Source organism: Chelonoidis abingdonii, unplaced genomic scaffold (assembly GCF_003597395.2).
Source record: "Chelonoidis abingdonii isolate Lonesome George unplaced genomic scaffold, CheloAbing_2.0 scaffold1562, whole genome shotgun sequence".
Lineage (NCBI taxonomy): Eukaryota > Metazoa > Chordata > Testudines > Testudinidae > Chelonoidis > Chelonoidis abingdonii.
Window position 1 is genome coordinate 32,330 of NW_027425823.1, and position 8,603 is coordinate 40,932.

The window sequence follows — 8,603 nt, forward strand, 5'->3', positions numbered from 1 at the left end:
CAATATCACCGTGCCTGGATTCTGCAGCAGGGCGCAGATGCCAGAAGATGAGCAGGAGGAAGAGAGTGCAGATAGCAACACAGCTCTCAATTGACTCAACAGCAGCCAGGAGGCTGCTTTTTGAGCCTAATTCCCCCAGCCAACCAACCTCACTATCCCAGCAGTGAAGCAGGGAAGGGCTTCATGGCGATGTGAATTTCTATCAAATCATGGTTACAAACAAGGCGTTTTTTCATTATAAATTGGAAGCCATGTGTTTGATCTCTCTCTTCGGGACAATGTTTTTGGTCCCAGCAGGCACTGGGCTCTCAACCAGGAAGTGGGAACTATGGGATAGCTGTGGAACAGCTACCCACAGTGCACTGCTCCTGAAATCGACACTAGACGTGGGCCATGGACGCACAAAATCGATTTTAGAATCCTAGTGTGGACGCACTAAATCGATTTTATAAAATCGGTCTTATAAAATCGATTTAAAGTAATTCGATTTAATCAGGTAGTGTAGACAAGGCCCTTGTCTCCAGCCGGCTGGTATAGCTCCCTGCCCACCTGATCTGCTTTCTGGAGAAGCCGCACCTGCTCTCTGACAGAATTTCGTCTCTTTCCACAAGTCCTCTGGGCTCTCCTGCTTCCTATGCATGTCAGAGCTGAGCTTCCTTCCACACTCGATCTTAAGCTGGTTCTGGAGATTAGTCAACTCCTCCTACAACAACAAACACTGCTGTTCCCCAGTCACCTTCCAGTGCTGAGACGGGCTCCTTCCAGTGCTTCTGCTCCCGCTGGATGGCTTGGGCTGAGATCCAGTCCCTTGTCAGCGCATCTCCTAGCTCCTGCAGTGCCTCAGCCTTTGGGCCTGGAGGGTGCTCAGCTCTGCAAGGCCTTTTGTCCCGCTCCGCTCAGCTGCAGCAACCTTTTCTTCTAGCTCTTCCCAGTCCATTAGTGGGTGGGTGTGTTGGGTCACTGTAGAGGACACGGCCACTAGTCCAGCTTGCTTTGTAGCCAGCACTTCTGTGTCTGTGCCTGTCGACATCCAGCCCTTCAGCACGTGATCCACTTGTTCTGCTGAAAAGCCTCCCAGGACACCCATGGCATCACTGCACTTCCCTGTGTAAATGCAGCCTTCTGGTGATTTATTGCTGGGCTCTCTCTTATCCCTCACACCAGAGCCCTCAGCCTGCACCTCTGACCCCTCCTGAGCCCACAGCTTTAGTCTGTCCAGCTCTGTAACTTATTCCAGGAGCTGTTCCTTCTCCTGTATTGGGAAACATCTTCATTTGATCTAAGAGGTGTGATTCCCAGCTCATGTAGACGTAGCTGAGCTAGTGCCTAGCAATAGCCATGTGGCCAGGGTAGGACTGGTGGCAGCTTCAGTTACTGCCTGAGTAGAAACCTTCCCAGCCCCCTTGGTACATACTCAGGCAACTGGCCCGAGCTGCCCTTCCTAGCCAGGCTACACTGCTTCTATTAGCATGCTAGCTTCAGTGTGCTAGCCTGAGCAGAGTTAGTGCAGGTACGTTTACATGAGCTGGGAATCTCACCTCCCAGCTCAGTCGCAGACACCCTCTGTCATAAACAGATGGTTAAGGGTTAATGCCTCTTTTACCTGTAAAGGGTTAAGAAGCTCAGTAAACCTGGCTGACCCCTGACCAGAGGACCAATAAGGGGACAAGATACTTTCAAATCTTGGTGGAGGGAAGTCTTTTGTTTGTGCTCTTTGTTTTGGGGGTTGTTCGCTCTTGGGACTAAGAGGGACCAGACGTCAATCCAGGCTCTCCAAATCTTTCTGAATCAGTCTCTCATGTTTCAAACTTGTAAGTAACAGCCAGGCAAGGCATGTTAGTCTTATTTTTGTTTTCTCAACTTGTAAATGTTCTTTTTTGCTGAGAGGATTTTACCTCTGTTTGCTGTAACTTTGAACCTAAGGCTAGAGGGGGTTCCTCTGGGCTATATGAATCTGATTACCCTGTAAAGTATTTTCCATCCTGATTTTACAGAGATGATTTTTACCTTTCTTTCTTTAATTAAAAGCTTTCTTTTTAAGAACCTGATTGATTTTTCCTTGTTTTAAGATCCAAGGGGATTGGATCTGGACTCACCAGGAATTGGTGGGGGAAAGGCGGGGGGATGGTTAAATTCTCCTTGTGTTAAGATCTAAGGGGTTGGATCGGTGTTCACCAGGAACTTGGTGAAAAAGCCTCTCAAGGCTGCCCAGGGAGGGGAAGGTTATGGGGGGACAGGGAGTGATCCAGACACTGAAATTCTGGATGGTAGCGGCGATACCAGATCTAAGCTAGTAATTAAGCTTAGAAGTGTCCATGCAGGTCCCCACATCTGTACCCTAAAGTTCAGAGTGGGGAAGGAACCTTGACACCCTCTGTTTCCAGTTTGCCGGGTTTCTTCCTTCTACCCGGTGTGGCAGGCTCCTGCGTCCTAGCAAACCCTGCTCTAGTTTCCAAGCCACACCACTTACATCCTGCAGCCCTTTCTGGGTCCCTCCTTCGCAAGGCCTAGGGCTTGTTCACGCCCTTTCAGTTTTGGCTCCTGGGTAACTTTCCTCTGCATGGCTCATTTCCTACCTTGGCTGCCTTGAGACTGTTGTTCCCCAGCTCCCTGTTGCTTTGCACCTCCAATGGCTGAACTATTCTGGTCTCCAGGTGCTGCTTCTTCTCTAGGGCCAGGACTCCTTGACCAGGGGGATTGGCAATTCCAACTACCACTTCCTCCCTGTGGGGTGGTGCCTGGCACTTGGTACATTCAGCAGCTGTGAGTTTCTCTTATATTTGAATGATCTCATCAGTCCTTTACTTACACAGGTGCTGGAGCTTTATCTCCAATGGCTGGGCTTCTTGGGAGCTAGAGCAGAATTTCTTCTGCCAAAAACCCTGTTTCTTTTTCAGTGCCTTGACCTGTTTGCTCTTTGTAGCCTCAATCTGGTGGCTTCTCTCCTGCTCTGGGAGTAGCTCCTTCTGCCTGTCCTCTGGTCATTGGGTTTGCTCCTGTTGCTTCTCCAGTTTCAGTAAGAAAACCTGTACCTGGGACTGCAAATTACAGAGCTGTTTGATAGCCCTGTCAGAGCTCTAGTAACACCCCTCTCCGGGACCATCAGAAATACAGAATCACATTTAGCTTCTGCCCCAGCTCCCCTGGCTCAGAGAGCTGGCTGTCCCCTAGAGCTGCTGGTTGGATCATTTTCCAAGGGAGTCCTTTCAGGTTCTTGGAGGAAGCTACTCAAATGCTCCCAGTTCCCAATCTTTGAATCTGAGAGTGAGGCTAAGGTATCCCTGGTAAGCAGAGGGATGTCTGAAACCCATGGCTGGACTCTCCCTCTGATGCTTATTCCCCAAGGCCTGCTTTCTTAGCAATCCATTTTACCCAGTACAAGAAACTTTTTCTGCCCCATAGTGACATCCCCAATCCCTTCTCTCCAAAATCCAAAGTTCTTGTAGAGCAGCATTTTTTTATGTGTCCCTTTTCACTGCAGTCAAAACAAATTAATCCTGGGCGGGGGGTGGGGTCAGGCTTCCCAGCCCAAAATGGGGTTCCCAGAGTCCTGGGCCTGACCTCCCCATGGTACATGGGGTCCATTTATTTGTATTTAATAACCTGGGACTCCCCTGTTCACCAAGTGTTCTAGGAAACCAGGCCAGTCTCCCCATCCTTGCTCCTGGAGGCAGCCCCATCTTATGTGCCCGTCTTGTCCCCAATCAGTGCACAGCATTGGACCAGCCCTGTCTATGGTGGGTCAGGGTGAGTCAGGGTGATGCTTTCCAGTCACTGGCCCTCCTTAGTGCATCACTGTGGGTGCCTGGGCACTTCCAGCAATGGGAGCTGGAACACCCCTGGCTGTTGCTCCCCTCCAGATGACAGCTTTGGAGAATGAATGTCCCTCCGGCGTGGAAGGTGTCTGTGTCGTTCTGCTCTGTCAGCCCTCCTGGGCAAGTCTCAGAGCTGAGGTGACAGACATCGGCTTGTGGGGTTTGTGTTACAGCATTAAACGCAGCTGTGCAGATGTTGTGTCTGGGGCTGAAGCCTGGGTTTGAAGCCACCACTTACTCCTTGAGCTTCAGAGCCCCAGCTCCAGCCTGAGCCAGAAGGTCTGTACGGCTCTTTTTAGTGCCATAGCAGGAGCCCCACAAACCTATCTGTTCTCCCGGCTCTGAAACTCGCTGCCGTGGGCTGTGTAGACAAATCCAAAGTGTCTCCAGAGTGTGGGTGTGAAAGTTTCCAGCGTCTGACCCAGGGCTGGTTAATGAGAACGAAGGGGGTGGCTGGTGCAGTTGTTAGATGGAGACACCTATGCCCTGGGGCTCTGAGATGGTCTTGGTGACCATTATACTCTCTGGGAGACGCCTAGATGCAGCTGCAGAGCAGGGGACAAATCACTCTGAGCAGAGAGTTAAGGCTGGAGCTGAGACTCCATTTTCAGCCTGGTTTTTGGGGTGAGATCAGGAGCTGCGGGGGATGGGGAATTTTCCTACCGAGGGCAAATTTAACGGCAGCTCTGGGGTCTTTCATAGCCGATGTCCTGAGCCCGTAACTGAGTTACTGGGGATGTTGACAGTCACTCACTGCAAGTCACTGGGGTTTGGGCTCCTGTTGTGGAAAATTGACTACATGGTTGATTTTAGATCAGACAGCCTGAGGCTTCTTTATTTTATACAAGCATATATGCAGGGAAAGACAGCATGGCCCCATGCAAGAGGTAAGCTGCTCTGCTTTCTACAAATCTTACCAAGCTTATAAAGGTTAAAACCGCAAAAAGTAGCACACTCGTTACACATGTTAATTGCCTTATTTGGGATATAATATTAAAAACAAGCAAGCTGACCCATTATGGTTTTTCCTGTTATTTGTCATCCCTAGCCAAGTCTGCGGTTTGACTGTTTTAACACCTTTTTTTGTAGTCCCAAAAGCAAGCTCAGCTGTTATAACTTAACAGATCTTCTGGTTCCCCTTTATCGAATTCCAGTTCCTCTTTTTGGGGCCCTGACCACATCTTTCTACCCCTGCATGCCCTTTGTACACACAAAGCCATTGTTTCATTCTGGGAACTTTCCACTGTGACTCCTTTTACCTCTAGACATACAGAAGCAACTTTTCTCCATTCTTTCATTACTCTGTCCCGTTCCTCTCTCCCGCTTATACACAGAGATAAGCTGAACCAAGGTTCAACACAGCCTAGAAACAAGCTTATCCAAAGTTTAGGCCTAAAAACCTGGCCAAAGTTGTAAGCCCACCGTATTTTCCCTCACACTCCTAAGTTGCTCAGACAGGTTTGAAGTGGAGCTGGGTGAAATGTTTTGGACAAATAGTTTATTTGCTGCAAAATATTATTTTGGATCGACTGAAACTTTGCAAATCCATGTTGAGTTTGCTGAATGGTTTGAATGAACGGAAGAAGGTGCCACCACTTCCCTTCTAGTCTTTAGCCCAGTGGCTGGGCCCTCCTCTGGAAGCTCCAGGTTCAATCCCCCTCGTGATATGTGGGACAGGAATTGGAATGGGGGTCTCCTTCCACCCTCAGGTGAGGGGTGGAACTGATGGGCTCTGGGTGTCTGACGTGGGGCTCCCTCAATCTCTCCTGCTGAAGACACCCCTGTGTGTCTAAACACTGCCATGGGCACTGGGCCAAAGCGTGGGAGTGAGAATGACTCTGCAGCCCAATGGGTCGGGCTTCACCTGAGAGCCCAGAGTCCAGCTCCCCTGCCCCAGTGACCCTGTAATTATAGATCCATTAGTCCAGTGAGGGGAGGGGTTACGACCCCTGGCACAGCAGTGCCTCAGCCATGTTGGTGCCCCCGTGCAAAACCCTAGTGCAGACATGCTGGATGAGTGTGAGCTGGCACTGGCCCCTTGTGCAGCTTCTCCCAGATGGAGAGGGCAGGAAGTGGGGAAAAGCCCCCACCCTCTCCACTGCCCCAACCTCATTAGTAATGGCCCCTGTTCCCCCCATTACCCAGTTACACCTCCAAGCATCCCCCTCCTGCCCATCCCCCCACTGTCCTGCCCTCACCCAGGAGCCAAGCCCAGATCCACTTCCCATGGCCTGGGGGAGGAGCTGGGCCGGGCGAGGGAAGGTTCCTGCTGTGGGGTTTGCCTAGCTGGAAGGTGGTGCCCGTGGGGCCGGCCGGCATGGAGAATCCCTGCTCCACCCCTGTGGCAGGGCTGCCTGGCCAATGTGTGTGGGGATGGCACTGACCTGCTCTTAGTAACAAACCAACCACAGATGACCCCAAAGTAACAGAGATGCAGGTCTTCCCCCTTCACCGCTCTCTGCCCCCAGCACCTGCCAATCTCCTCATCGCCCTCTGGCCCCTAGCTCCTACCCCTCCCTCCCCTTCCCTCAACCTCTGTGCCCACCTGGCGCCTGCTTCTATCTTCCATGGCTCCACTTTGCTCCACCCCTTCACTTCCCCCTCTTTCTCCTCCCATGGTTCCCTCTCTACCCACTTTGTCACTTGTCCCCTGCCCAGACATATGCCCCTTCCCTCCACCTACTTCTGCCCCCCTGGAGCCCACCCCCTTCCTGCCCTCCTGGAATGGCACTTTCCCCCTCTTCCAAACACTCTTTGCACCTGGTGCCCACCCATCTCTTCACTCCCCCATTCCCTGGACTCTGCTCTTCCCTTTCCCCCCTGCTCACAAATCCCAGCTCTCCCCTCACCCCCCATCTGCCCCTGGTGCTCACCCCTTCTTTCACCCTCCTCTGTTGTCCTGGCTCCTGCTCTTCTCACTCCCTTCATTGCTCCTGGCACCTGGCCCCTCCCCATCCTCTCTGCCCCCCGGGCACCCGCCCCTTCCCTCACTCCCCTGTGCCCAGCTCTCCTCTAGCCCCACTCTGACCCTCTGGCTCCTGCCCCTTCCCAAGCCTGTCTCCTAACAGCCTCTACCCACCTGCCCTGCCTCTTCTCTCACCCCTCTCTGCCCTCTGGTTCCCACCCCTCCCCCTCAGCCCTCCTTGTGTCTGCCCCTCTGCTCACCCTCCTCAATCCCCGTCACCTGCCTCTCCCCTTTCCCCCCTTCCTCTCTGGTCCCCCCCCCCACACCATCCTCTGCCGTTATCACCCATGACTCCATTCCCTGCCTTCCTGGTTCCTACCCTGCTTTCACACCATCCTGTTTCTAGCACCCACTGCTCCCCTCCCTCTTCCCTCCTTTTGCCTACCCCGTCCTTTCCCCTTCCTGTTGCCCAGCACCTGCCCCTCTCCCTGCCCCTCTGGCACCCACCTCTTACCTTGCCCTCTGTACCCCCCAATGCCTCCTCTTGCCCCTTGTTGGCCACAGTGCCTGCCCCTTTCCATGCCGCACCACTGTCCTCCTGGCACCTGCCCCTACCCCTACCCCATTGCTGCCTGCCCATCTGCTTGTCCCCTCTACCCCCTGACTTTCACCCCTCTCCTCATGCCCCTCTAGCCCTCCTGGCACCCACCCATTCCCTTGCCCTCGCACCCCGTGATGACCACCCTTCCTTCAATCTTCATTTGCCCCAGTGCCTGCCCCATCTCATGCCACACCACTGACCCCCAGTGCCCACCTCTCCCCCACTCTGTCCCGTCAGTGCCTGTCTCTGACTCCATCCCTCCCCTCACTCTCTGGCACAAGCCCCTTCCCTTGCCCCACAGCCATCCCTGGTGCCTGCCTCTTCTCTTGTACCCCCTCCCCATACCACCTTCCCCTTAGTTCTTCCCCCACCCCTCCTGTCGCCTCCTCTGCCTCCCTGACACCTGCACCCCTCACCCCCGTCTAGTGCCCTGGTACCAGCCTCTTTGTTCACTTCTCTGCCCCCCCCAAGGCCCATCTCTACCCTCGCCCCCATCTGCCTCCATAGTGCCCGCTCCTTCCCTTGCCCCCTCGGCCTGCCTGGTGAAAACCCCTTCCCTTGAACCACTTTGGGCCCCCTGGTGTCAGACCTTCCTTCCCCCCATCTCTGCCCCCTGGTGCCAACCCCTCCCCACAACCTCTCCTAGCCTCTGGGTCCCACCCCTCCCCTCTTCCTCCCTCTGTCCCCTGATGCCCACATCTCCACACCCCTGTGCCCCCCTAGGGCCTGCCCTTCTCCACACCCCACTTGCTACCCCGTGTGCACCTGTACCCTTCCCCTACTCTGCCCCCTGGTGCCCACCCCTCTCCTGTCTCCCCTCCTTACATCTGCCCCTCTGGTCAGCCCCTGCATCCCTCCTGGTGACTAGCCCTTCCCCCGGCCCGCCAGCACCCACCCCTACCATCATGCCCCTCTCCCTCTTGATGACAACCCCTTCTCTCTGTCCCATTGCCCCCTGGGGTCTGACCCACCCTCTGCCCCTCATGGCCCTCTGGCACCTGCCCTACCCCTCACCCCTCTTTCTCCCCTTGTCACCTGTGCCTTCTCCCTCCCACTCCTTTTTCCCTGGTGCCAGACCCTCCTTCTACCCCCCTCTGCCTTCCCACTACCTGCCCAATTCCTCCTCTCCTCCTCCCCACCCCATTGGATCTTCCCCCATTCCTTCACACCCCTGGTGCCTGCCCCTTGCCTTGCTTCTCTGTGCCCCTGGGGTCTGTCCCCTTCTTCTGCGTTGGCACCCACCCCTCCCCTCACCCCCCGCAGCCCCCTGGAACCTGCTCTT